The sequence below is a fragment of the Cervus elaphus genome, chromosome 33 (assembly GCF_910594005.1).
Source record: "Cervus elaphus chromosome 33, mCerEla1.1, whole genome shotgun sequence".
Lineage (NCBI taxonomy): Eukaryota > Metazoa > Chordata > Mammalia > Artiodactyla > Cervidae > Cervus > Cervus elaphus.
The window spans coordinates 6502166-6530017 of NC_057847.1; the positions used below are offsets into that span (position 1 = coordinate 6502166).

The 27852-nt window shown below is 39.3% G+C and overlaps 1 protein-coding gene across 7 annotated transcripts in view; it reads left to right on the forward strand.

The window, feature by feature from the left end:
• WDR33 (WD repeat domain 33) overlaps nt 1-27852 on the forward strand; it is a 116491-nt gene that overhangs the window by 12775 nt on the left and 75864 nt on the right. The window contains exon 2 of one of the 7 annotated variants that reach the window (XM_043894689.1): nt 3683-3818. The exons of 5 other annotated variants lie outside the window; for them this stretch is intronic. The gene's annotated coding sequence lies outside the window, so the exon portion shown is untranslated. Of the gene's footprint in view, nt 1-3682; nt 3819-27059; nt 27176-27852 lie in introns of all 7 variants that reach the window. One more of the 7 variants, XM_043894692.1, reaches the window with a different exon arrangement.

The following is a 27852-nucleotide window of genomic DNA, read 5'->3' on the forward strand; positions in this document are numbered from 1 at the left end:
ATGTTGAGCTTTAAGCCAACTTTTTTTTTTTTTAAGCCAGCTTTTTCACTCCTCTTTCACTTTCATCAAGAGGCTCCTTAGTTCTTCTTCACTCTCTGCCATAAGGGTGGTGTCATCATAGCTGATTAACAATGTGTGATAGTTTCAGGTGAACAGTGAAGTGACTCAGCCATACATACACATGTATCCATTCTCCCCCAAACCGCCCTCCCATCCAGGATGGCACATAAGATTGAGCAGAGAAGGAAATGGCAGCCCATTCCAGTATTCTTGCCTGGAGAATCCCATGGACAGAGGAGCCTGGCGAGTCCATGGGGTCACAAAGAGTCGGACATGGTTGAAGTGACTGAGCACCATGTGCTATACAATAGGCTTTTGTTGGTTATCCACTTTAAATACAGCAGTGTGTATGACACCACCCTTATGGCAGAAAGTGAAGACAAACTAAAGAGCCTCTTCATGAAAGTGAAAGAGGAGAGTGAAAAAGTTGGCTTAAAGCTCAACATTCAGAAAACTAAGATCATGGCATCTGGTCCCATCACTTCATGGCAAATAGATGGGAAAACAGTGGCAGACTTTATTTTTTTGGGCTCTAAAATCACTGCAGATGGTGACTGCAGCCACGAAATTAAAAGACACTTACTCCTTGGAAGGAAAGTTATGACCAACCTAGACAGCATATTAAAAAGCAGAGACATTACTTTACCAGAAAGGTCCGTCTAGTCAAGGCTATGGTTTTTCCAGTGGTCATGTATGGATGTGAGAGTTGGTCTATGAAGAAAACTGAGCACCGAAGAATTGATGCTTTTGAACTGTGGTGTTGGAGAAGACTTTTGAGAGTCCCTTGGACTGCAAGGAGATCCAACCAGTCCATCCTAAAGGAGATCAGTCCTGAGTGTTGATTGGAAGGACTGATGTTGAAGCTGAAACTCCAATACTTTGGCCATGTGATATGAAAAGCTGACTCATTTGAAAAGACCCTGATGCTGGGAAAGATTGAAGGTGGGAGGAGAAGGGGATGACAGAGGATGAGATGGTTGGATGGCATCACCGACTCAACAGACATGAGTTTGGGTAAACTCTAGGAGTTGGTGGTGGACAGGGAGGCCTGGCGTGCTGCAGTCCATGGGGTCGCAAACAGTCAGCTACGACTGAGTGACTGAACTAGAACTGATGCCCATTTATGTATCCATAGGACCCAGGTAAAGCTTCCTGCTTTATTTGATCGATGCATATAAACTCTTGTGTCTAGGTTGGCATAATGAACATTTCAGAATCTAGCTCCACTATGTGAACTTAGGTTTCCAGCTTCTTCCTCAACTGCTCCCTCTCCTCAGTACCCTGTCTTTGAACCATTAAAAAACAAACAAAACTGCTTAAAATCGAGTACACCTGAAACTAATGCAGTGTTTTATGTCAGTTATATTTCAAAACAAAAAAGCAAAACCTCTGTAGTTCTCTCTTTACTTGCTGTTTCCTCTGCTTGGAATTACCTCACTCCCTTTCTCCCTTTGGTGTATCCTTTTTGTAAATCACCATATATGTTAGTTCATCTGAATCTTTGTTTTGCATTTGTGCTCCCCCTCTGTGTCTTCCCATGACATCTCACAGCACAATGTTTAATACATGGATAGGAGAAGGAGATGGCATCCCACTCCAGTATTCTTGCTTGAAGAACCCCATGGACTGAGGAGCCTGGTGGGCTAAGGTCCATGGGGTTGCAGAGAGTCAGACACGACTGAAGTGACATAGTACATTAGGATGATTCAATATCGTGAAGTGGTCAGTTCTCCTCAGCTTAGTTTATAGATTCAATATGATCCCAGTCAAAATCCCTGCAAGTTATTTTTTGGATGTTGATAAACAAAGCTCCTTATTTGAATAGATAGTATCATCAGTGCCTGTTAAATGAATGGTTACTATAGAACAGAATATTCACAGAATTCTAAGGCTTTACCCTATGGTGTTAAACATTTTAGATATCCAGAGAAATTGAAGAAAGGAGTTAATACCATACATTTGCCTCTTAAATTCAACATTTGTTAGGATTTTCTGTATTTTCTTGTTAGGGCTGATATATCAAAATGTAAGTTCAGTCACTAAAGTCTGTTCAGTCACTAAGTCATGTCTGACCTTTGCGACCCCATGGACTGCAGCATGCCAGACTTCCCTCTCCTTTACTATCCTCGGAGTTGCTCAGACTCATGTCCATTGAGTTGATAATGCCATCCAACCATGTCATCCTTTGTTTCCCCCTTCTCCTGCCCTCAGTCTTTCCCAGCATCAGGGATCTTTTCCAGTGAGTTGGCTCTTAACATCAAGTGGCCAAAGTATTGGAGCTTCAGCATCAGTCCTTCCAATGAATATTCTGGGTTGGTTTCCTTTAGGATTGACTGATTTGATCTCCTTGCTGTTCAAGGAACTCTGAAGCGCCTTCTCCAGCACCATAGTTCAAGAGCATCAATTCTTTGGTGCTCAGCCTTCTTTATGGTCCAACTCGCACATCCGTATATAACTGCTGGAGAAACGATAGCTTTGACTCTATGGACCTTTGTTGGCAAAGTGATGTCTCAGCTTTTTAATACACTCTGTAGGTTTGTTGTAGCTTTTCTTGCAAGGAGCAAGCATCTTTTAATTTCAGGGCTGCAGTCACTGTCCAGTGATTTTTGGAGCCCAATAAGATAAAATCTGTCACTGTCTCCATTTTTTCCCCATCTATTTTCTATGAAGTGATGAGACTGAATGCTGTGATTTTAGTTTTTTTAATGCTGAGTTTTAAGCCAGTTTTTTTTTTCACTATGCTCTTTCACCTTCATAATGAGGCTCTTTAGTTCCTCTTCACTTTCTGCCATAAGGTTGGTGTCATCTCCATAGCTTAGATTGTTGATATTTCTCCTGGCAGTCTTGATTCCAGCCTGGCATTTCACATGATGTACTCTGCGTATAAGTTAAATAAGCAGGGTGACAATGTATAGCCTTGATGTACTCCTTTGCCTCTTCTGAACCACAGACTTAAACAAATAGACATTTGCTGTCTTCCATTTCTGGAGGTTTGGTGTCTGAGATGATGGTTCAGCAGGGCTGTGGTCCCTCTGAAGGTGCTAGGGACAGATCTGTTCCAGTATTTTCCTACCTGGTTTCTGGTAGTTCCTTGGCCTGTGCCAGCATGTGTTCTAAATTTCCCCTTTTTATAAAAACACTAATCATGTTGAATTATTGACCCATTCTGCTCGTGTATGATTCCATCTTAATTAATATGATATCTGCAGTGATATAGGGGGGTAGGTGTGGCGGCGGTGGTGGTGAAGACTTCACCATATGAATTTTGAGGGAATGTAATGCAACCAGTAGCACTCTATCTCTATATACATACATTCATACCTTTTAACCGTTTGAGAGTAATTGTGGATATCATGACAAATGATGCTTCAGCAAGCAGTGTCAGCATGCAGTAACACATCTAAGAAAATCAGCCATAATTCCCTAATACTATGTAATATCTGGTCCATTCATACAGCTTTTAGTAACTGTTTTTTTCTCCAGAAATGTTTTTTTCCCCAGCAGACAGCCATTTGGTTGTCTCGTTGGACTTGGTTAACTAGTTTAACTAGTAGGACTTGTTTAAAAAGCAGTCCTTTTGCCTTTTTCTTTCTCATACATATACCTTTTTTTTTTCTTCAAGATTTAACAGAAGTATCACATTTGCAGATCAAGCATCTATGCCCTGCCAACCTGATTGATTGGTTGAAGCCTTCATTTGCTTTCTCTGTCCAAGAGTCTTAATACAGGAGGCATGTCTCTCGATGGACAGTTTACAGGTCTGTTACATTGTATCTATTAAGTTGTTCTGGAGAGTGCACTTTATCTTTGTACATCTCAAGGGTTATCCTGTCACCTCAAAAATGTTTATTTTGTTTATGCTACACATCTGTATTTTAAATTAGACTGTTGCAAATAGGCCCTTTTAATTTGATAAATATTCTCTTAGCTCATCACCTGTGGTCTGTTCTATGAGCAAATACTTGCTGTGTTTGCTGGACTTCTCCACTGTATAATATGTTTTTTGTAGTTAATAAATGTCTTGGAAGAAATATTTTTAAACTGTGTAAATATACTGTTTTTGTTCTCAAATTTTTAGCATCCATTGGTGGAGCCTGTCTGTAGCAACTATTACTAGGTGTTCCAGTGATGATTTCCTGTGAACATATATTTTAACATATATTGGGTTGACCAAAAAGTCCCTTTGGATTTAAATAAAAATAAAAGACGCATTTTTCATTTTCTCCAAGAACTTTATTTAACAACGTATTCACAGTTTTGTTCCACTACCTTCTCCCATTTTTCAGGCAACTTAGTAATTCCATCTTCCCAAAACTTTTTATCTTTTTGTGCAAGAAACTGTTCCAAGTGCCTTTTATAGTCTTCCAGGAATTGACATTTTTTCCATTATGAGAATTTTGTAAAGACAAATAAATGGAAATCTGAAGTTGCAATGTCTGGTGAATACAGTGGATGAATCTGAACTTCCCAGCCAAGCTGTAACAGTTTTGCCTGGTCATCAAAGAAATCCTTGTATTATCCAGATGGAAGATTATATGTTTTCTGTTGACTAATTTTGGGCTCTTTTCTCCTGAGTTGTATAAAGTTGATTATTCTCAGTTAATGTCTTGATTGGATCACTATGAACTTCAACTGGTCTACCTTACCATGGAACGTTGCCCAGGGGAGAAGTCTCCAGCATGGAAATTTGTAAACCAGTTGTGACATGTTGGATCAGTCACATACACTTCTCCATACACTGCACAAATCTTTTTTTCGTTTCAGTTGTGTTTTTACCTTTCCTGAGATAATAAAACATCAGTTCAGTTTAGTCGCTCGGTTGTGTCCAACTCTTCGTGACCCTGTGGACCACAGCACTCCAGGCTTCCTTGTCCATCACCAACTCCTGGCGTCTACTCAGACTCATCTCCATTGAGTCAGGGATGCCATCCAACCATCTTATCCTTTGTCATCCCCTTCTCCTCCTGCTTTCAGTCTTTTCCAGCATCAGGGTCTTTTCAACCGAGTCAGCTCTTCGTATCAGGTGGCCAAAGTATTGGATTTTCAGCTTCAACATCAGTCCTTCCAATGAACACCCAGGACTGATCTCCTTTAGGATGGACTGGTTGGATCTCCTTGCAGTCCAAGGGACTCTAAAGAGTCTTCCCCAATACCACAGTTCAAAAGCATCAATTCTTTGGCACTCAGCCTACTCCAGCTCTGACATCCATACATGACCACTGGAAAAACCATAGCCTTGACTAGATGGACCTTTGTTGGCAAAGTAATGTCTCTGCTTTTTAATAAGCTGTCTAGGTTGGTCATAACTTTCCTTCCAAGGAGTAAGCATCTTTTAATTTCATGGCTACAGTCACCATGTGCAGTGATTTTTGGGGCCCCCAAAAAATAGTCTGCCACTGTTTCCCCATCAATTTGCCATGAAGTGATGGGACCAGATGCCATGATCTTAGTTTTACGAATGTTGAGTTTTAAGCCAACTTTTTCACTCTCTTCTTTCACTTTCATCAAGAGGCTCCTTAGTTCTTCTTCACATTCTGCCATAAGGGTGGTGTCATCTGCATATCTGAGGTTATTGATATTTCTCCTGGCAATCTTGATTCCAGCTTGTGCTTCATCCAGCCCAACATTTCTCGTGATGTACTCTGCATATAAGTTAAATAAGCAGGGTGACAATATACAGCCTTGACGTACTCCTTTTCCTATCTAGAAACAGTCTGCGGTCCTAACTGTTGCTTCCTGACCTGCATACAGATTTCTCAGGAGGCAGGTCAGGTGGTCTGATATTCCCATCTCTTGAAGAATTTTCCACAGTTTATTGTGGTCCACACAGTCAAAGGCTTTGGCATAGTCAATAAAGCAGAAATAGATGTTTTTCTGGAACTCTCTTGCTTTTTCGATGATCCAGCAGATATTGGCAATTTATCTCTGGTTCCTCTGCCTTTTCTAAAACCAGCTTGAACATCTTATCTGGAAATTCATGGTTCACATATTGCTGAAGCCTGGCTTGGAGAATTACCTTACTAGCATAACATGCCAAAAGTGTTGCTTTTTTTCTTTCATCAGTTTTAAAATAGCTACACAAAAATGCACCAATTTTGATTTGTTAAATGCACATTTAAAATGTTGCTTTTTTCTTTCATCTTCAATATTAAAATAGCTACACAAAAATTCACCAGTGTTGATTTTTTTTAAATACACGGTGGTATGACAGCTGTCACAATACAGTCTAACAAGACTGTTTTCAGTGAAGTTAAAGACAACTAAATGATCCTAAAGACAGCTTATGGAAAAAAACTGAATTGAGTTTCTTGGCCAGCCCAATATTTATTACCATTTTTAGTGTGCCAGGCTGTATGCAAGACACTGGAATACAGAGATTAAAAGCGTTCAGTTCTTGCTTAAAAGGAATTTATGGTTTAAATAGGCAGACATATAGTTTTTACCAGTGTAATGTCTGCTTTTCCATGATTATGGCATAATACACTTTGGAAATGCAGGCTGCTGAATAAATTTAAGTGGAATAAATAAGCATAAGCTTACAAAAGTAATTGAGAACATTGGTATAGAAATACACCAGCAAAGGCTGTGAGAGTATTTGGCAGACTTAGAGATTTCAGAATAGCATTGAAAAACAAAAGTGAAAGGAAAAAAGTCCCCTCCTAGCTTCTTATATAGACCTCCTTGTCCATTGTGGACAACTTGGAAAAACTCAAGGTGTAAAGAAGACAACAAAATTTTACCATGAGTCCATGCTCTATTATCTTCGTTAATGTGTTCCTTCTCATCTTTTGGCTTTTGAGGAAAAGTTGTACAGTTCTTTTAAAATAATTGTAATTCTTCCACAGTCTGATTTTTCCACTTAATATTAGATCACGTGTAATTTTAAAAAATATTTCAAGCATTTTAATGGTTATCTAAAGTTTTATAATATAGATACACAGAGGTATTGATAACTCTTGTTGCCTGTTATGCTTGTGAACTGAACTGAGAAACTTTGTTGTAAGAGAGAATTTTTTAGTTGGCTACATGAATCCCTGTTAAATCATAGAATGGTTCTTTGAAATTTATAAATATATAAAGGTACTCCTGGAAATCACAGCCAAGTGCAACATGGTTTAAAAATTGCAGAAGTTTTCTTGCATTTCGGATACAAGATATAAGTCATTCTGTGCTTTACAAATTTTTAACTATTGGGTGATATTGATGGTTCTTAATGCTGTTCCTTTGTTTTAGAAATTAAGGGAAGAAAGAACCAGAGTGTCACACGTTTCTTCAGGGCAGGAGAGCCTGAACTAGAGGCCTGTCTTCCCCAGTGGGTGGCTCTTTGCACGCTAACAATACAGTGTGCCCTCCCCCAAGGCTGAGGGGTTCTGTGGAAGGGATGGGAATAGCATGACAGTGGTACAACTTTGCTGTATATTTTTTAAAAATTTCGTTTGTTTATTTTTGGCTGTGCTGGGTCTTCATTGCTGTGTGCAGGTTTTCTCTAGTTGTAGTGAGTGGAGGCTACTTTAGTTAATGGTGTGCATGCTTCTCACTGTGGTGGATTCTCTTGTTGCCGAGCACAGGCTTCAGGGTGTGTGGGTTTCACTAGTTGCTGTGCGTTGGCTCAGTAGTTGTCGTATTGGATCTTTCATTGAGGCTCATGGACTCTAGTTGTGACACTTTCGGGCTTAATTGCCCTGCAGCATGTGAGATCTTATTTCCCCACTTAGGAATTGAACCTGCATTTCCCCTGCATTGGAAGGCAGATTGCTAACCGCTGGACTATCAGGGAAGTCTTTCTTGAGCTTACTTTTAAGATGTAGCTTGAAGAAAGGGTTCTACAGTTGAAGTTGTTTTATAAAAAATGAGAATTTCCTGGTGATCCAGTGATTAGGATTCTGTGCTTTCACTGCTGAGGGGCCAGGTTCGGTTCTTGGAGAGAAAAAGATAACGAGAATGTCCTTGAGAATTCTTTGTCTTATTCAGCCTTCTTTTTTCCGCTTGTGAATAGTAAGTGCTGCCAACTCCAGTTAATTTTTGTTATTCATAGCACTGGTAAGTCTGGGTCAGTCTCTTGTGGGGTCACTACTCCTGGGTCCTGGTGTGCACAGGGTTCTGTTTGTGCCCTCCAAGAGTCTGTTTCCCCAGTCCTGTGTAGGTTCTGGTGGCTCTATGGTGTGGTTAATGGCAACCTCCTTCAAGAGGGCTTATGCCACACCCAGGTCTCCTGCACCCAGAGCCCCTGCCCCTGCAGCAGTCCACTGCTGACCCATACTCCACAGGAGACACTCAAACACAGTTCTGTCTCAGTCTCTGTGGGGTCTCTGGGGCCTGGTGCACACAAGGTTTGTTTGAGCCCTCTGAGCATCTCTGATGGGTATGGGATTTGAGTTTAAAAGTGATTTTGCCCCTCCTACCATCTTGCTGGGGCTTCTCTGCCCTTGGAGGTGGGGTATCTCCTCACAGTTGCTCCAGTGCTGCGCTGTAAAGAGCAATATTGCTGTAAAGAACAATATTGCATAGGAACCTGGAATGTTAGGTCCAGGAATCAAGGCAAATTGAAGGTGGTCGAACAGGAGATGGCAAGAGTGAACATTGACATTTTAGGAATCAGTGAACTAAAATGGAGTGGAATGGGTGAATTTAACTCAGATGACCATTATATCTACTACTATGGGCAAGAATCCGTTAGAAGAAATGGAGTAGCCATCATAATCAATAAGAGAGTCTGAAATGCAGTACTTGGATGCAATCTCAAAAATGACAGAATGGTCTCTGTTTGCTTCCAAGGCAAACTGTTCAATATCATGGTAATCCAAGTCTATGCCCCAATCAGTAATGCTGAAGAAGCTGAAGTTGAATGGTTCTATGAAGACCTACAAGGCCTTCTAGAACTAACACCTAAAAAAGATGTCCTTTTCATTATAGGGGACTGGAATGCAAAAGTAGGAAGTCAAGAGATACCTGGAGTAACAGGCAAATTTGCCCATGGAGTGAAGAATGAAGGAGGGCAAAGGCTAACAGAGTTTTGCCAAGAGAACGCACTGGTCATAGCAAACACCTTTTTCCAACACAAGAGAAGAGTCTACATATGGACATCACCAGATGGTCAACACCGAAATCAGATTGATTATATTCTTTGTAGTCAAAGATGAAGAAGCTCTATAGAGTCAGCAAAAACAAGACTGGGAGCTGACTGTGGCTCAGATCATGAACTCCTTATTGCCAAATTCAGACGTAAATTGAAGAAAGTAGGGAAAACCACCAGACTATTCAGGTATGAACTAAATTGAATCCATTATGATTATACAGTGGAGGTGACAAATAGATTCAAGGGATTAGATCTGATAAACAAGAGTGCCTGAAGGATGGATGGAGGTTCAATGACGTTGTACAGGGGCAGTGATCAAGACCATCCCCAAGAAAAAAAATGCAAGAAGGGAAAATGGTTGTCTGAGGAAACCTTACAAATAGCCGAGAAAAGAAGAGAAGCGAAAGGCAAAGGAGACAAGGGAAGGTATACCCATTTGAATGCAGAGTTCCAGAGAATGGCATGGAGAAATAAGAAACCCTTCCTCAGCGATCAATGCAAAGAGATAGAGGAAAACAATAGAATGGGAAAGACTAGAGATCTCTTCCAGAAAATTAGAGATACCAAGGGAACTTTTCATGCAGAGATGAGCACAATAAAGGACAGAAATGCTATGGACCTAACAGAGGCAGAAGATAGTAAGAAGAGGTGGCAAGAACACACAGAAGAACTATACAAAAAAGATCTTCACGACCCAGATAATCACGATGGTGTGATCACTCACTTAGAGCCAGACATCCTGGAGTGTGAAGTCAAGTGGGCCTTAGAAAGCATCACTACGAACAAAGCTAGTGGAGGGGATGGAATTCCAGTTGAGCTATTTCAAACCCTAAAAGATGATGCTGTGAAAGTGTTGCACTCAATATGCCAGCAAATTTGGAAAACTCGGCAGTGGCCACAGGACTTGAAAGGGTCAGTTTTCATTCCAATCCCAAAGAAAGGCAATGCCAAAGAATGCTCAAATTACTGCACAATTGCAGTCATGTCACACGCTAGCAAAGTGATGCTCAGAATTTTCCAAGTGAGGCTTCGCCATGAACCGTGAACTTCCAGATGTTCAAGCTGGATTTAGAAAAGACAGAATAACCAGAGATCAAATTGCCAAGATCCGTTGGATCATTGAAAAAGCAAGAGAGTTCCAGAAAAACATCTACTTCTGCTTCATTGACTACACCAAAGCCTTTGATTGTGTGGATCGCACAAACTGGAAAATTCTTCAAGAGATGGGAATACCAGACCACCTGACCTGTCTCCTGAGAAATCTGTATGCAGGTCAAGAAGCAACAGTTAGAACTGCACATGGAAGAACAGACTGATTCCAAATAGGGAAAGGAGTACGTCAAGGCTGTATATTGTCACCCTGCTTATTTAACTTATATGCAGAGTGCATCATGGGAAATGCTGGGCTGGATGAAGCACAAGCTGGAATCAAGCTTACCGGGAGAAATATCAATAACCTTAGATATGCAGATGACACCTCCCTTATGGCTGAAAGCAAAGAAGATCTGAAGAGCCTCTTGGTGAAAGTGAAAGAGGAGATTGAAAAAGTTGGCTTAAAACTCAACATTCGTAAAACTAAGATCATGGCATCTGGTCCCATCACTTCATGGCAGATAGATAGGAAAGCAGACTTAATTTTCTTGGGCTCCAGAATCACTGCACATGGTGACTGCAGCTGTGAAATTAAAAGATGCTTGCTCCTTGGAAGAAAAGTTATGACCAACCTAGACAGCATATTAAAAAGCAGAGTCATTTCTTTGCCAACAAAGGTCCGTCTAGTCAAAGCTATAGTTTTTCCCGTAGTTATGTATGGATGTGAGAGTTGGACTTGAAAGAAAGCTGAGCACCGAAGAATTGATGCTTTTGAACTGTGGTGTTGGAGAAGACTCTTGAGAGTCCCTTGGACTGCAAGGAGATCCAACCAGTCCATCCTAAAGGAAATCAGTCATGAATATTCATTGGAAGGACCGAGGCTGAAGCTGAAACTCTGATACTTTGGCCATCCGATGTGAAGAACTGACTCAGTTGAAAAGACCCTGATGCTGAGAAAGATTGAAGGTGGGAAGAGAAGAGGACGACAGAGGATGAGATGGTTGGATGGCATCACCAACTCAGTGGACATGAGTTTGAGTAAACTCTAGGAGTTGGTGATGGACAGGGAGTCTTGGCGTGCTGCAGTCCATGGGGTTGCGAAGTGTCAGACTTGACTGAGCGACTGAACTAAACTGAACTAAACTGATTCATCAAAGTTATGTTCTATAAAGTTTCCACAAACACTGAAGTGGCAAACACTGAGCCATTGTTCCTAGGAACTTTCGATTCCTGTGAGCCTTTTTGACACTAGTTCAATCAGTCTACCAAAACATAGCCTTAGGTTATATGTCCTTTTGTTTAAAGATAACTTGTGCTGTACTCAGTTATGTCCGACTCTCTTCGACCCCCTGGACTGTAGCCTACTAGGGATCCCTGCTAGGGAAAATCCCTTGCCAGGATTTTCCAGGCAAGAATACTAGAGTGGGTTGCTATTCCTTTCTCCTGGGGATGTTCCCTGACCCAAGGATTGAACCCAGGTTGCCTGCATGGCAGGCAGATTCTTCAGCACTGAGCCACGTGCGAAGCCCTTAAAGATAAACTTAGTTATTAACATATTAGGTTGGTACAAAAGTGTCATTTCAGACACTGAATTTTAAATCGTAATAACTAGACTCAAACATATCTTTATTAATCAAAATAGGAACCATTATAGTCAACACATTTTTGCCAGTGAGGAATAAGTTTATTCCTGTAGCATAAAGATCCATGCTTTGGGGTTTGATGAACTTTTGGAATGCATATTCTGCCTCCCTCTGGTAGTGGAAGCATTTTCCGTGCAAAAAGTTGTCAAGATGTTTGAAGAAATGATGGCTGGTGAGAGGTCGTGACAACTCCTGACCGGACATCGCACAACCGATGCTTCAAAAGCTGAACAAATTGGACCATGAAGTTTTCTCTCATCATCCATGTTCTCCTGACCTCTTGCCAACCAACTATAACTATAGTTAATAGAGTTGTTTTACCTCAGTAATGTGCGTACCTGCATAATAAGTTGCTTCAGTCATGTCTGACTCTTTGAGACCCTATGGACTGTAGCCTTCCAGGCTTCTCTGTCCATGGGATTCTCCAGGCAGGAGTGCTGGAGTGGGTTGCCATTCCCTCCTCCAGAGAATCTTCCCTACCAAGGGACTAAACCTGAGTCTCTTAATATATCTCCTGCATTGGCAGGCGGGCTTTTTTTTTTTTTTTTAAATCACTAGCACCACCCGGGAAGCCCACTTCAATGATAATCTTTATCATATTTCAAAATAACCATCTCTACATGGGACATTATTTCATTCTTTACTTCCTCATAGGCATATGAAGGAGCGCCCAGCTTCTGTCTCTTCTTTGTTCTCTCCTTCAAAGTAGATGGAATTATTTAATATGTTTAATGCAGGAGAATTAACACTTTACAAACATACACAGTTAAGGTTAAAGTCATTGACTAGGGAGCTTGCACACTTAATTCAAAATTTAATATATTTTCCTCCATAAATAACAAATATTTCATTGTCATGAGACAACAATTTCGTTTTCAAAAACCACATTTAGGGATACATTCATAGGACTGATTAGATCGTCCAGGTGAAATGGTTATAGATAGAGAGGCAGCGTCCTCTCACAATAGTCATTTATATATGAAACCGTATTTTGAAGTTTACAAGAACTCTGTCTGAAGTTTGCAGAAAGGCTGAATTCTTCGAACTAATTATGCCTTCTATAGCTCAGACACTCTTCTCTTGGCAACAGCAAGCTGAAACTTATCCATGAAGGTAAAGGTACTTAATGCTAAACTTTTCTTCTAAGCTTAGATTTGAACTGCTTAAAAAATCGTATCCAAAAAACCAGTTTGGTCTTTTCCTACGTTTTTCCTATCTTAAGTAAATAATGTCATATTTAATAGAACATTTGGGAAGTTGTTAAAACATTTGCAAAGCCTTCTGTAATATGGAAAACTCTTAAGCTGTTATTATTATGGGGGAAAAAGTAAATAATTTAGGTATAATCCATGATTCATGTACAGTTAACAAGTAACCGTGGTGCTATATAGTTGTCTCTAAGTCTCTGTGAGGGATTGGTTTGAGGGATTGGTCCCTAGTATAAAATGGCATAGTGTTTGCATATAACCTACAGATATCCTCCCCTATATTTTAAATCATCTCTAGATTACTTACACAAAATGTAAATGCTATATGAATAGTTGTAAATGCAAGAACAATGCTTTGGAAATAGTTACTGCTGCTGCTGCTGCTAAGTTGCTTCAGTAGTGTCTGACTCTGTGCGACCCTGTAGACGGCAGCCCACCAGGCTTCTCCGTCCATGGGATTTTCCAGGCAAGAGTACTGGAGTGGGTTGCCATTGCCTTCTCTAGGAAATTGGAAATTCCAAGTTTTTTGAAACTTTGAAGAATTAAAAATAGTTTTTTCCCCGTCCACACTTGGTTGAATCTGGGGGTGTAGAACTTGTGGATTTACTTCCTCTCTCAAGTTCTCCTTTTCTCCCAGATTTCTATCATCTCCATATATTGTTTCACAGTGGATCAAGGTTTAAAAATATGCAAATTGTTAATAAGCAATGCAGATTTGGGTTGGGCTTCCCTTGTGGCTCAGCTGGTAAAGAATCTGCATGCAATGCTCCCGCATTCAAACCCGAACCTGGGTTTGATTCCTAGGTTGGGACGATCCCCTGGAGAAGTGAAAGGCTACCCACTCAGTATTCCGTCAGTATTCTGGCCTGGAGAATTCCATGGACTGCATAGTCCATTGGGTCGCAAAGAATTGGACACGACTGAGTGACTTTCACTTTCAGTGCAGATTTGGGTTACAGTATGTATTAATATATCATTAGTGTCCGTATTAATTTGACACCAAGATGAAACAGGATCTTCAAGTGCCTTCTAATAGTCTTTAGGGAGAGGTTAAATTGTGCTACATATTGCAGCATGGTTTTCATTTATTGGTTTAGTTTTTCTTTTTTCCTGAACTCTGAAAGACACAGACTTAAAATTTCAGTGTTCATCATCTGTAGGGATAAAGACATTTTCTTAAATGATTATAATGGTGTTATCAGACAAGAAATCAGCAATAATTACCTCATCTAATTGTTACTCTAATTTAACTAATAAGGTCTGTTTACCAAATTTGCCTAATTGAATTATAGTAGTTGAATAAATTATCTTATATAACTGTTTGGCACTTAAAAAACTGAGGTATAATTGACATAACATTTTATTATTTTCAGGTGTACAACATAATGATTTCATATGTTTACAGTGCAGAATTATCACCACAATAAGTTAAATAATGTTGCAGTTAATGAGGGTGCATGTATCTTTCTCAGTTAATATTTTTGTTTTCTTTGGGATTGCTAGATCCTATGGTAGTTGTGTTTTTAATTTTGGGGGAAACCTCCACACCGTTTTATAGCTTAATCACCTTGTAGTGATAATCATCAATCTCCAGAGGCTTTTATATTATTAGTAGCTTACAGTTTGGGAATAGAAAGTATTGCTTAAGCACATAGGAAAGGACAGCTGTTTTTTTTGAAAGTTGTATTTCCTGTTTTAAGTTAATTTTGGTTAAAAATGTTTCAGGTAAACTCTAGATATTAGACTTGTGCCTTATTCGTTTCAAATAATGTTATAATGAAGCTGATTGTCAGTTGTCTAGAAATACTATATTGGACTGAATTCTTCATTTGGAGGGACTAATTGTGTATATGGCATGCATGTTGTTTTTCAGTCTTATAGAGCTTCCAACTAAGATCTCAGGTTTTTTATTGAAAACTCAATCCAACAGAGAGTTTGCAACTGAATTTATATTTCTGTCACATAAATCGATACCATCCAGTCATTTAAGGAGATTTAGTTAGACTCCTTTTATTTTAGAAAGATTATGTTGTTCAGTTGCTAAGTCATGTCCGACTCTGTTCTACTCTATGGACTTAGCAGCACGCTAGCCTCCCCTGTCCTTCACTGTCTCCTGGAGTTTGCTCTAACTCATGTCCATTGAGTCGGTGACATGCATACCATATATTGGAATGGAAAAATATTTTTAAAAAATAAAAGTGAATCCTGCCTTCTATTTCCCGAGTTGAGTGAGAGGATGAAATTTTACGAGTGCTTTAAATGGAATTAAAAAGATAGATGTATGTGTTTGTTTTTTGGCCATGGTGGGCCTCTGTTGCCGCGGGTGGGCTTTCTGTAGTCGCGGCGCTGCCGCGTGTCGCTGTGCGGTGGTGGCTGCTCACTGAGCACAGGCTCTCGGTGTCTGGGCGTCAGTGGTTGCAGTGCGTGGGCTCCGTAGCTGTGCTGCAGGGCTTTGTGGCTCCTTAATACACGGACTCTTCCGGGACCAGGGATCAAACTGACGTCCCTTGCATTATAAGGCAGATTCTTATCCATCACAGAAGCCCTTAAATTGATTTTTAATGTACCAAGTCATTATATACTAACTATGAAAGAAATTTCATTTACTTTTGGGGTGATACATATATAATCTAAAATTCAAAAGGTGTTAACTGAATTTCTTTTTTTCTAAAAATTTGATTTATAATATTGTGTTAATTTCAGATACACAGGACGGTGATTCAGTTTTTTTCTTAGATTATATTCCATTACAGGTTATTACAAGATTCTGGGTATAATTCCCTGAGCTTTACAGTAATCCTTGTTGCTTATCTACTTTATGTACAGTAGTTCTTAAAAATTTTTTTTTAAATTGTTTTTGGCTGAGATGGGCCTTTGCTGCTGCACTTGGGCTTTCTCTAGTTGTAGTGCTTGGACTTCTCATTGTGGTGGCTTTTCTTGTTGCAGAGCATGTGCTCTTGGGCACGTGGGCTTCTGTAGTTGTGGTGTATGGGCTTAATTGCCCAGCATCATGTGGAATCTTCCCAGACCAGGTATTGAACCTGTTTCCTGCATTGGCAGGTAGATTTTTTACCATGGGATCACCAGGGGAGTCCTGTTTAGTAGTTTGTATCTGTTAATCCTGTACTCTTGATTTGTCCCTTCCCCCTTCCCTTTGATAAGCATAAGTTTGATAATCATAAGTTTGTTTTTTACATCTGTTTCCATTTTGTGTATGCTGCTACTAAGTTGCTTCAGTCGTGTCCGACTCCGTCCCCATAGACGGCAGCCCACCAGGCTCCTCCGTCCCTGGGATTTTCCAGGCAAGAACACTGGAGTGGGTTGCCATTGCCTTCTGCAATGCAGGAAAGTGAAAAGTAAAAGTGAAGTCTCTCAGTCGTGTCCAACTCTCTGCGACCCCATGGACTGCAGCCTACCAGGCTCCTCCGTCCATGGAATTTTCCAGGCAAGCGTACTGGAGTGGGTTGCCATTGCCTTCTCCAATTTTGTATATAGATTCACTTGTGTTATTTTTTAGACTGCACATATAAGTTTATCATATAGAATTTGTCTTTCTGTCTGACTTATTTCACTAAGGCTAATATTTTCCAGGTCTGTCCATGTTCTTAAAAATGGCAATATTTCCTTCTTCTCTTATGATTGGGTAATCTGTTGTTTTCTTAAGCCAGCTGTCTGTTGATGGGCACTTGGGTTGAGTCCATTTCTTGGCTGTAGTGCTGCTGCAAACGTTGGGCTGCATGTATCTTTTCAAGTCTTTAGAATTTTTATTTTTCCCAGATGTATATATACCCAAGAGTGGAATTGCTAGATCACATGGTAACTATGTCTTTAGTTGTTAAAGGAACCTTCGAACTGTTTTCTACAGTCACTGTACCAGTTTACATTTCCACCGACAGTGTGTGTATGAGGGATCCCTTTTCTGCACACACTCTCCAGCAATTTTTATTTGTAGACTTTTTGATGTTGGCCATTCTTAATGTGTGAGGTGATACCTCATTGTGGTTTTGATTTGTATTTCTCTAATAATTGCTGATGTTGAGCATCTTTTCATGTGCCTGTTGACCATATACATCTTCTTTGGAGAAGTGTCTGTTTAGATCTTCTGCTCAGTGTTTGGATGGGGTTGTTTGTTTGATAGTTGTATAAGCTGTTTGGAAATTAATTCCTTGTTAGCCGCCGCTGCTGCTGCTGCTGCTGTCACTTCAGTCGTGTTGGACTCTGCGACCCCATGGACTGCAGCTTACCAGGCTCTTCTGTCCATGGGATTTTCCAGGCAAGAGTGCTGGAGTGGGTTGCCATGCCTTCTCTGTTGTTAGTCGCATCAGTCATAAATCTTTTTGCCCATTCCTAGGTTGTTGTTTTGCTTTATGATTTCCTTTGCTGTGCAAAACCTTTAAGTTTGATTAGAGTCCTGTGTTTTGTTTTGTTTTAATTTTTGCTTTTGTTTCTTTTGCTGTGGGAGACTGATCTGAAAAAACATGATTATGATTTGTGTCAAAGAATGTTCTGCCTATGTTCTTTTCTAGTTTACTCTTCCTGATAAATTCAGAACAAGACAAGTATGCTCATTCTTACCACCTCTTTTTAACATAGTGTTGGAAGTCCTAGCCACAGCAATGAGATAAGAAAAAGAAATAAAAGGTATCCAAATTGGAAGGGAGGAAGTAAAACTGTCAGTATTTGCAGATGACATGATACTCTGTATATACAGAATCCTGAAGTCTCCACACGGAAAAAAAACTGTATTAGAACTAATAAATTATTTCAGCAAGGCAATGGGATTTAAGACTAATACACTTGAAATCTGTTGCACATCTGTACACTAATAATGAACTGTCAGAAAAAAATCCTGTTTAAAATTATATCAGAAAACTTAAATACCTAGGAAAAGATATAATGAAGGTGGTGAAAGACCTATATGCCAAAAACTATAAACCCTAAGGACAGAAATTGAAGATGATTCAAAGAATTGGAAAGATATTCTGTGCTCTTGAATTGGAAAATTAATGTTGTTATAATGGGCATACTACCCAACACAATCTACAGATTTAGTGTAATCCCTACCAAAACACCAATGGCATTTTCCACAGAACTAAAATAAATAATCCTAAAATTTATGGGACCACAAAGGACTCCAAATTGCCAAAGCCATCCTGAGAAGAAAGAACAACGCTTGGAGGTATAACCATTCCAGACTTAAGACTATACTACAGAGCTGCAATAATCAGAACAGTATTCTACTGGCACAAAAACACATACATAATAGATCTGTGGGACTGAATAGAGAGCCAAGAAATAAACCCAAGCATCTACAGTTAGTTATTAGCTACAACAAAGGAGGTAAGAATATACATTGGAGGAAAGCCAGTCTCTTCAAGTGGTGTTGGGAAAGCTGGACAGCTGTGTGTGAAACAATGAAATTAGAACATTCTCTCACATCATATACACAAATAAATTCAAAATGGTTTTAAGCTGTAAATGTAAGACATGACCCTAAAAAACTTAAAGGGAACATAGTCTAAATTTCTTATCCTGAGTCAGCTAATTCCCTTCCTGAGATCATCACTGATAATATTTCTGGTGTATTTGTCTATAAGTGATATAATCCTATAAAAACATGAGTGCACTTACAGTATAAAATGGCCTGCTTTCTTTATTTGTTTTATCACAACCAAATTTAGTTTTTTTCTTTTTTAGATCCTGTAGAACTTTCTGTTTCCTTCTGAGGTTTATTTCATCAGATGAAAGTGTAACTTGATCATTTTCATTAGTGAATTTGAAAATGGAATTAGGAATGGATCAGTTTTTTAGTATTAGTTGTATCTGCTGTGAGTACTATGTGAATACCTTAAATTCCTAATAATTTTCGCAGTTTATAAAATTTTTTTCTATGCTAGTTATTTGAACTCAACTCTGTAAGGCAGTGGTGAGTTCTCAAAGTGAAGTCAGAACTACTAATGCTTCTCAGGTGGCACTAGTGTTAAAGAACCCACCTGCCAATGCAAGTTAGATGTAAGAGATTCTGGTTTGATCCCTGGGTTGGGAAGCTCCCCTGGAGGGGAGGACATGGCAACCCACTCCAGTGCTCTTGCCTGAAAAATCCCATGGACAGAGGAGCCTGGTTGGCTGCAGCCCATGGGGATGCAGAGTTGGACATGACTGAAGCGGCTTAGCATGCAAGATATTACTAGACATTTTTTCTATATTGACATACGCGGTTCTGGTATAAAGGGCAGTAATGGATAAAAATGCTGACTCCTTAACATGATTCAAGGCAGTGGCACCAACTGTGTGAGTAGTCATTTTATGTTTACTATCACCTTACACTGGTAGTTAAAGTGAAGAAAGCTTTTAAGTATGGCATTGGCAAGCAGTAAAAATAATTTATTTAAATGTTAATTGTTGAATGTTGGTTTTTAAATACAGTGTAGTGTACTGTGGACAGAATTGTGTCCCTGTGAAATTTGAATGCTGAAACAGTAACTCCCAGTGTAATGACATTTGGAGATGGGGCCTTTGGGAGATCATTAGGTTTACATGAAATCGTGAAGCTATAGCCTTCATAGTGGGATTAGTGTCTTTACAAGAAGAGACATCAGAGAACTTCTTGTCTCTTCTCTGCCCTATGAGGAAGCAGCAGGAAGGTGGCCGTCGGCAAGCCGGGAAGAGAACCCTCACTGGGACTTGGACTGTGCTCGTACCCTGGTCTCAGATTTTCAGCTCCACAGCTGTGGGAAAATAAATTTCTGTTGTTTAAGTCTTTCAGTCTGTGGTAGTTTGTTACGGCAGCCTGAGCAGACAGATACATACTGTGTAATGAAATGAGAAGTTTGGATAAAGCAGTTTTTCCCACTTATGAAAGTATGGCATTTCTCTTGATGGAAAATTATGTAATGATTATACTCACTTTTTCCCATGGAACCCATTTTGTACATGAAAGAATGACAGGCTGTTCAGAGAGAAGTGTGGCAAGTATAGAGGATAGGGGCCTAAATTAACCATCAGGAATGAAAGAGGGGCTATCACTAAATGACAATGAGGGAATACCAGGAAAACTGTGCCCTAAAATTTGATAGCTTGAGTGAAAATGATCAATTCCAGTGACTACACAAACTACTAAAACCTACTCAAGAAGAAATAGCTAACCTGAATAGTCCATATGTTTGAAAGAAACATATTTTTTTCTTAGTTAAAAATCCTTTCAGGAAAGGAAACTTGAGATTCAGATGGTTTTACAGGTGAAGTTTATGAAACATTTAAGGAGGATTTAAGACTTTACTGGTGGTCCAGTGATTAAGACTGCGCATCCACTGCAGAGGGCATGGGCTTAATTACTGGTTGGGGAACTAAGATCTGGCACGCCAGCAGCCAGTTTAAAAAAAAAAAAAAAGAGGAAATGATACAGGTTTTATAGTCTTTCCAGGAAATGTTAGAAGAAATGCTTTCCAATTCAGTATATAAGGCTTAATATAAAAGCAAATAAAGATATACAAGAAAGTAAAATATATCAGTACACCTTGCAAACAGAGATGCAAAAGTCACAAAATATTAGTGATTCACATATAGCCGATTATAAAATAGTAAGACGTGACTAAATGGGATGTATTCTGGAAATGAAAGGCTGTTCAACATTTGAAGATCAGTTAGGGATAATTTATCATATTAATAGACTAGTCTTTGTAGAGGTTAGTGATTTGATACAGTTTTTCATACTTTCCTTTTCGAACTCCTGTCTCTTGCACCTTGTGCATTGGTAGGTGGATTCTTTACCACTGGCACCACCTAGGAAGCACCATTCACTCATGAAGGGCACCTGTAAAAGTTTATGACTAATGTCATATTTGGGCTTCCCTGGTGGCTCAGACGGTAAAGAATCTGCCTGCAGTGCAGGAGACCTGTGTTCGATCCCTGGGTCAGGAAGGTCCGTGGAGAAGGAAATAGCAGCCTACTCCAGTATTCTTGCCTGGAAAATCCCATGTACCCAGGAGCCAGGCATGGGGTCACGAAGAGTCAGACACAACTGAGTGTCATAACACAATGTCATATTTAATGGTACATACTTTAATGGCGAAAGACAGTGCTTTTGCCCTTCAAATTTAGAACAGTGCAATAAAACAGGAAAAAAAAAAGTACAGAGGACTTTCAGAACAGAAAGGAAGAAATAAAATTGCCTCTATTTGCAAATGACTTGGTTGTCTATGCAGAAATCCCCAAGAAGTCTGCAGGAAAGCTTCTAGAACTAATGAGTTTAGCAAGATTTCAGCATATATAGACAGTGTATACAATTAGTTGTATTTCTGTATACCAGCAATGGAATTATGTCAAAACTGGTTAACATTTAAGTAGTACCAAAAAAATAGATGTAAGTTTGGCAAAATGTGTATAGGATCTCTGAGCTGAAAAGTATAAAACACTGATGAAAGAAATTAAAGAAGGTCCAGTTGTAGCGAATTTACCTGTTTGTGGTTTTGAAGACTAAACATTAAGATGTAATTTCTTCTCAAATTGATCCACCAAATCAGAATCCCAGAAACATATTTTGTAGATAATGAATGATAAGCTGCTTTTAGAAAATCATAGAATGGCAAAGAAACACAGATTGCTAAAAGGCTTTTGCTAAAGAACAGCATTGTTGGAGAATCTGATATGAAATTTAGCTGATTTCAAGACGTTCTTTACAGTTAGAGTAATCAAGGTGTTGAGGCAGACCTCTGCAAAATGCAAAAGGCTGTTCAGTAGAAGAAAGAGTCTTTTTTGTAATTGGTTACAGAATAATTGAGAAATGCAAGACAGTAAAATTGACACAGGAGAAAAATCTTTGTAGTCTTGGCTTAGATAGAGACTTCTCAGATATAATCGAAAGCACAAAATCAATCAATAAATTTGGTTTCATTAACTTGGAAACTTCTACTCTGAAAGAAATGGAGAGAATGAAAAGTGTTAGATTGATAGAAAGTACTTGCAGATCACATATCTGATAAAGATTTTGTTTGTAGATTGTTGAAAGAATTCTCTAGAAACTCAACAGTAAGAAAACAACCCCAGGGAATCCCACTGAAGTCCAGTGATGATGGCTCCCTGCTACTCAGTGCTAAGGGCCTGTGTTAAGTCCCTGGTTGAGGAACTAAAATCCCACAAGCCATGGAGTGGGGCCAAAAAATAAAAGAAGGAAAGAAAACAATTCACTTTAACAGTAGTAGGCAAAAGATTTGAACAGAAGCTCTGCTGAAAATATTTATTGACCAGTAAGTACCTGAAAAGACTTCTACATGATTAGTCTCTAGGGAATTGCAAATTAAACCTCAGCAAGATACTACTTCTTGGGACTTCCCTGGTGGCCCAGTGGTAAGAATCTTCTTGACAATGCAGGAGATGCATGAGTTTGATCCCTGATCCTGAAAGATCCCGTATGCAGTGAAGCAACTAAGGCCAAGCACCACAACTCTTGAGCCTGTGCTCTGGAGCTTGGGAGCTGCAACTACTGAAGTCCATGTACCCTAGAATCCAAGCTCCACAACAAGAGAAGCCACTGCAGTGAGAAGCCTGCTTGCCATAGAGTAGCCCCTGCTCACCACAACTAGAGAAAAGCTTGCATAGCAATGAATACCCAGCAGAGCCAGAAGTAACCACAATTATATACATAGTTTTATTTATATGCCTGCTTAGTTGCTAAGTCATGTTTGACTCTTTGCAACCCCCATGGACTATAGCCCACCAGGCTTCTTTGTCCATGGGATTTTCCAGGCAAGAATACTGGAGTGGGTTTTCAGTTCCTTCTCTAGGGGATCTTCTGACCAGGAGTGAAACCCATGTCTCCTGCATTGGCAGGTGGTTTCTTTACCCCTGAACCACCTGAGAATCCCATGGGTGTGGGTGTGGGTGGATGTGGGTGTGTTTACCACTGAACCACTTGAGAAGCCCGTGTGTGTGTGTGTTTGTGTGACCTTTACTACTTCTCGACTATTAGAATGACTGAGAAGCAAAACAGACAACCTTGTCCTCCACTTAGCAAACTGTATACCAAGTGTTAGTGAGGATGTGGGCTAGGACTGAGCTACTGAGCACACAGCAGAGAGCAACTGGAACTTGTACACATTGCTGTTTGGAATGCAAAAGTGGTACAACCACTTTGGGTAACAGTTTGTTTCCCATAAAGTTAAACTTACATGACCCAGTAGTTTCAATCCTAGATATTTACTCAAGAAAAATGAGAATTTATGTTCACACAAAAACTACTGTGAATGTTTATAGCAGTTTTGTTCAAATTACCAAGCACTGAAAAAAATCCAGATGTTTGTGAATTGGTCAATGGATAAGCAGTTGTGATACATCCATAGAATTCAACAGTAAAAAAAAAAAGGAATTTTAAAATTTACTTTTATTTTGTCTGTGTTGGGTCTTGGTTGGGAAATGTGGGATCTTTTGTTGTGATGCATGAGCTTCTCTAGTTATGGCACACATCCTTAGTTGCCCTGTGGTTTGTGGGATCTTAGTTCCCCAACCAAGGATCAAACCCATATCCCTTACATTGGAAGAGTTCTTAACCACTGGACCACCAGGGAAGTCCACCGAAAGAATTTTTTGATACGAGCAACCACTTTGGCAAACCCCGAAGTACTATGCTAAATGGGAAATGCCACACTTATATGGCTATATACAATGTATGATTCTCTTTATATGACATTGTGTGAAAGACAAAAACTACCATGATGAGAGGATTTCCCTGGTGGTCCAGTGGTTAAGATTCCTGCTTCCACTGCAGGTGGTGTGGGTTAGATTCCTAATCAGGGAACTAAGATCCTGCATGCCACACAGCTTGTCTAAAAAAACTACAGGGATGAGAAAGAGATTAGTGGTTGCTAGGGGCTAGGAATATATGGGGGTGATGGAACCCTTTTACGTCTTGATTATTCCATGGTGTTTGTCAGAACTTAGAAGCATATACCAAAACATGAATTTTATTGCATGTAGCTTTAAAAATCATCAAGAGTATAAGAAGACAAGCCACAGACTGGGAGAAGATATTTGCAGAAGATGCCTCTCATAGAAGACTGTTATCTGAAATATGCAGAGAACTCTTAAAATTTAGCAATAAGAACATGTGTACTTAGTCGCTCAGTCATGTCCAACTCTTTGCGACCCCATGGACTGTAGCCCACCAGAATCATCTGACAGTGGGGATTCTCCAGGCAGGAATACTGGAGAGATTGCTATGCCATCCTCAAGGGGATCTTCCTACCCAGGGATCAAACCTAGGTCTTCCACATTGCAGGCGGATTCTTTACTGTCCGAACCACCAGGGAAGCTCAGTAAGAACATAAACAACTCAGTTTAAAAAATAGACAAAAGATCTCACTGAAGAGGATAAACAGGTGATAAATAAGAATATGGGAAGATGCACAGCATCACACATTATTAGAGAATAGCAAATTACAACAATGAGATACCTCCACACACCTATTAGAATGTCTAAAATCCAAAACAGTAACAGCTGGTGTGGATATGGAGCAACACAAAGTTGCATTCACTGCTACTGCTGGTGGGAATGCAAAATGGTGCTGCCACTTCGCACAGTTTGTTAGTTGTTTTACAAAATGAATTATACTCTTTATCAGTGGATCCAGTAATCACACTCCTTGGAGTTTAACCAGATGAGTTAAAAATAAGTGCATAGAAAAGACCTCCATATGAATATTTACAGTAACTTTATTCATAATTGCCAAAACTTATGTAACCAAGCAATACTTTATAGGTGAGTGGATAAGTGTGATCCATCCAGACAATGGAATGTTAGTGCTGAAAAGAAAGGAGCTAACCTATTGTGGAAAAGACCTAGAGGGGTTTAAATACATATTTCCACGTGAAAGAAACCAATCTGAATACGTCTTTCAAAACTCATGGGATGTACAGTAGTGAGAATGAACCCTCATATAAACTTCAGGCTTTGAGAGGCAGTGATGCATTAATGTTGGTACACTGATTTTAACTTTCACTCTGATGCTGAATATTGGGGGAGGGGCACTGTGTGTGTGTGTGTTTTAGGAATTCTGCACTTTCTGCTCACTTGCTGTGGAGCTAAAAACCGCTTTAAAAAAAAAAAAAGTATATTCACCAGGAAGGTGAAAGGCTTAATATGCTGAGAACTGTAAAACTAATATAGGAAATTGAAGATGATTCAGAGATATGAAAAGGTATCCCATGCTCTTGGATTGGAAGAATTAATATTGTTAAAATGGCCGTACTGCCTAAAGCAATCTACAGATTTAATATGATCCCTGTCACAGTACCCATTACATTTTTCACAGAACTAGAACAAAGAATTCTGAAGTTTGCATGGAACCATAAAAGACCCAGGATTGCCAAAGCAATCATGAGGGAAAAGAACAAAGCAGGAGGAATCACCCTCCAGACTTTAGACAATACTACAAAACAGCATGGTATTGGCACAAAAGCATATATGGATCAATAGAACAGAATAGAGAGCCCAGAAACACCCCCACACACCTACAATCAGTTAACTAATTTTTGACAAAGGAGGCAAGCATATACAGTGGCGATAAGATAGTCTTTTCAGCAAATGGTGTTGGGAAGGTTGGACAGCTTCATATAAATAAAGTTAGAACATACCCTCACATCACACACAAAAATTTAAAATGGCTTAAAGACTATGTATAAGAGACTACACTATGAAACTCCTAGAAGAGAACATAGGCAAAGCATTCACGACTGAGTAACTGAACTGTACAAATTAAAAAATGCTAGAGAGGGTGTGGGGAAAAGGGAACCTTCCTACACTGTTGGTGGGAATATAAACTAGTGCAGCCACTCTGAAAAAATGGTATGGAGCTTCCTCAAAAAGCTAAAAATAGAGTTGTCATATGATCCAGCAATTCCACTCCTGGGCATATTATCTAGATAAAGTTATAATGCAAAAAGTACCCACACCCTCTGTGTTCATACATTACAGTAATCAGGCTGTGGAGACACCCTAGGTGTCCATAGGCAGGTGAGTGGGTAAAGGAGGTGTGTACATGTATGGAGTGGGTTGCTGTTTATTCATAATAAGTAATGTTTGCAGCAATGTGGATAGATCTAGAGATTGTCATACAAGTGAAGCTAAGTCAGGAGAAAGACAAATACCATATGATATCTTCTGTGGAATTAAATTATGACTCAAATTAACTTATCTATGAAACAGACTCACAGGCACAGAGTACAGACTTGGCGGTTGCTGCGGGAGAGGAAGAGGGGGGGATGGAATGGGAATTTGGGGTTAGTAGATACAGACTATTTTATATAGACTGTATAAACAAGAAGTTCCTACTGTATCACACAGGGAACTATATTCAATACCTTGTGATAAACTATAATGGAAAAGAATATTGAAAAGCGTGTATATATGTGTATGTATAACTGAATCACTTTGCTGTGTAGCAGCAATTATCACAACATTGTAAATCAACTATAATTTTAAAAAGTATATAAAGGATTAAATAAATTTAAATGGGAAGGATGACGAGCTATGGCATTCAGACTTCTTGAGTATATGTTAAATATTTTTCTTGACAATGAATGTAAGTAGAGTGTTGCTTCAAGGAAAACAACTGTTAGGATTTGTTGCCAGTGATAAGAATTTAGTTTTCAAGCAAGAGTTACAGTTTTGGAAAACTTGTGTCTGTGAGGTTGACTTTCCCAGTAGTTAGTAGTTTTTATGATGAGGTCAGGGACAGATGAAGTACCTAATTTTGTGGAACCGTTGCTTTCCAAGTGATCAGTGCATGTTGTTGTAAAATCACCCATGGTTTAAAGTTTCAAAGTGCAAAATAAACCAGTGTATTTTAACATAACAGTTCAAAAAGCTTATCGATGTTGCATTATAATTAATATTTAATAAACTATCACTCATCAAGTTTTGTTGGGATGTCAAAGAGTACCTATAATTTTCTTCCTGTTTCCTAATATATATCTCTGTGTGCCCAGACATTTTCCCTGTACTTTAAGGAACTTGCTGTAACAGATTGAATACAGAAGCTGACAAGAGGACTTCTGTGGTGGTGCATGGGATAAGAACCCACCTGCCAATTCAGGGGACACAGGTTTGTCTCCTGGTCTGGGAACATTCCACATACCACGAAGCCTAGAGAAAGCCCTCCAAAAAGCCCTCACAAAAACCCAGTGCAGCCAAAGATACAATAAATAAATTTTTTAAAAAAAAGTCCAACTTGAAAAAAAAAAAAGCCATGCGATTTCACCTGTTTTCAGTTAAGCTAGACATTAAAGAGATTTGCAGGAATGTAAAACACAATGCATCCCTCACTGGTTGTTTTTGGTGAAGGGAAAATAGTTATTGTAATGAATTTATCTTTGTTCTAAAATAGGTTAAATACTTTTAATTTTTCTAATTTTTAAATTTTAATTTCTTTAATTTCTAATGTGGTAAGTATCTATGGCTATAAATACCACAATAAACAAAAATTGGGTGGGAAGGAAGCCTCAGTTTTTAAGAGTAAAGGAGTCCTGAAACAACAATTTGCTACTGTAGAGAAACTCTTTCAGAGAATTTCATGGCAGTCTATTGGGTAGTATTTGGCATTTTCACTGCTGTGACCTGGATTTGATTCCTGTTGGGGAACGAAGATCCCACAAGATGCTGAGTATGGCTTTTAGAAAAAAGAGCAAGCAGCTGTTTTAGAAGTAGGCTATCCAAGTTATTTTGTTCCGTGGTTCCCAAACTTTGCCACACTAAAGTATCACCTAGAAGTTTTTAAAACTT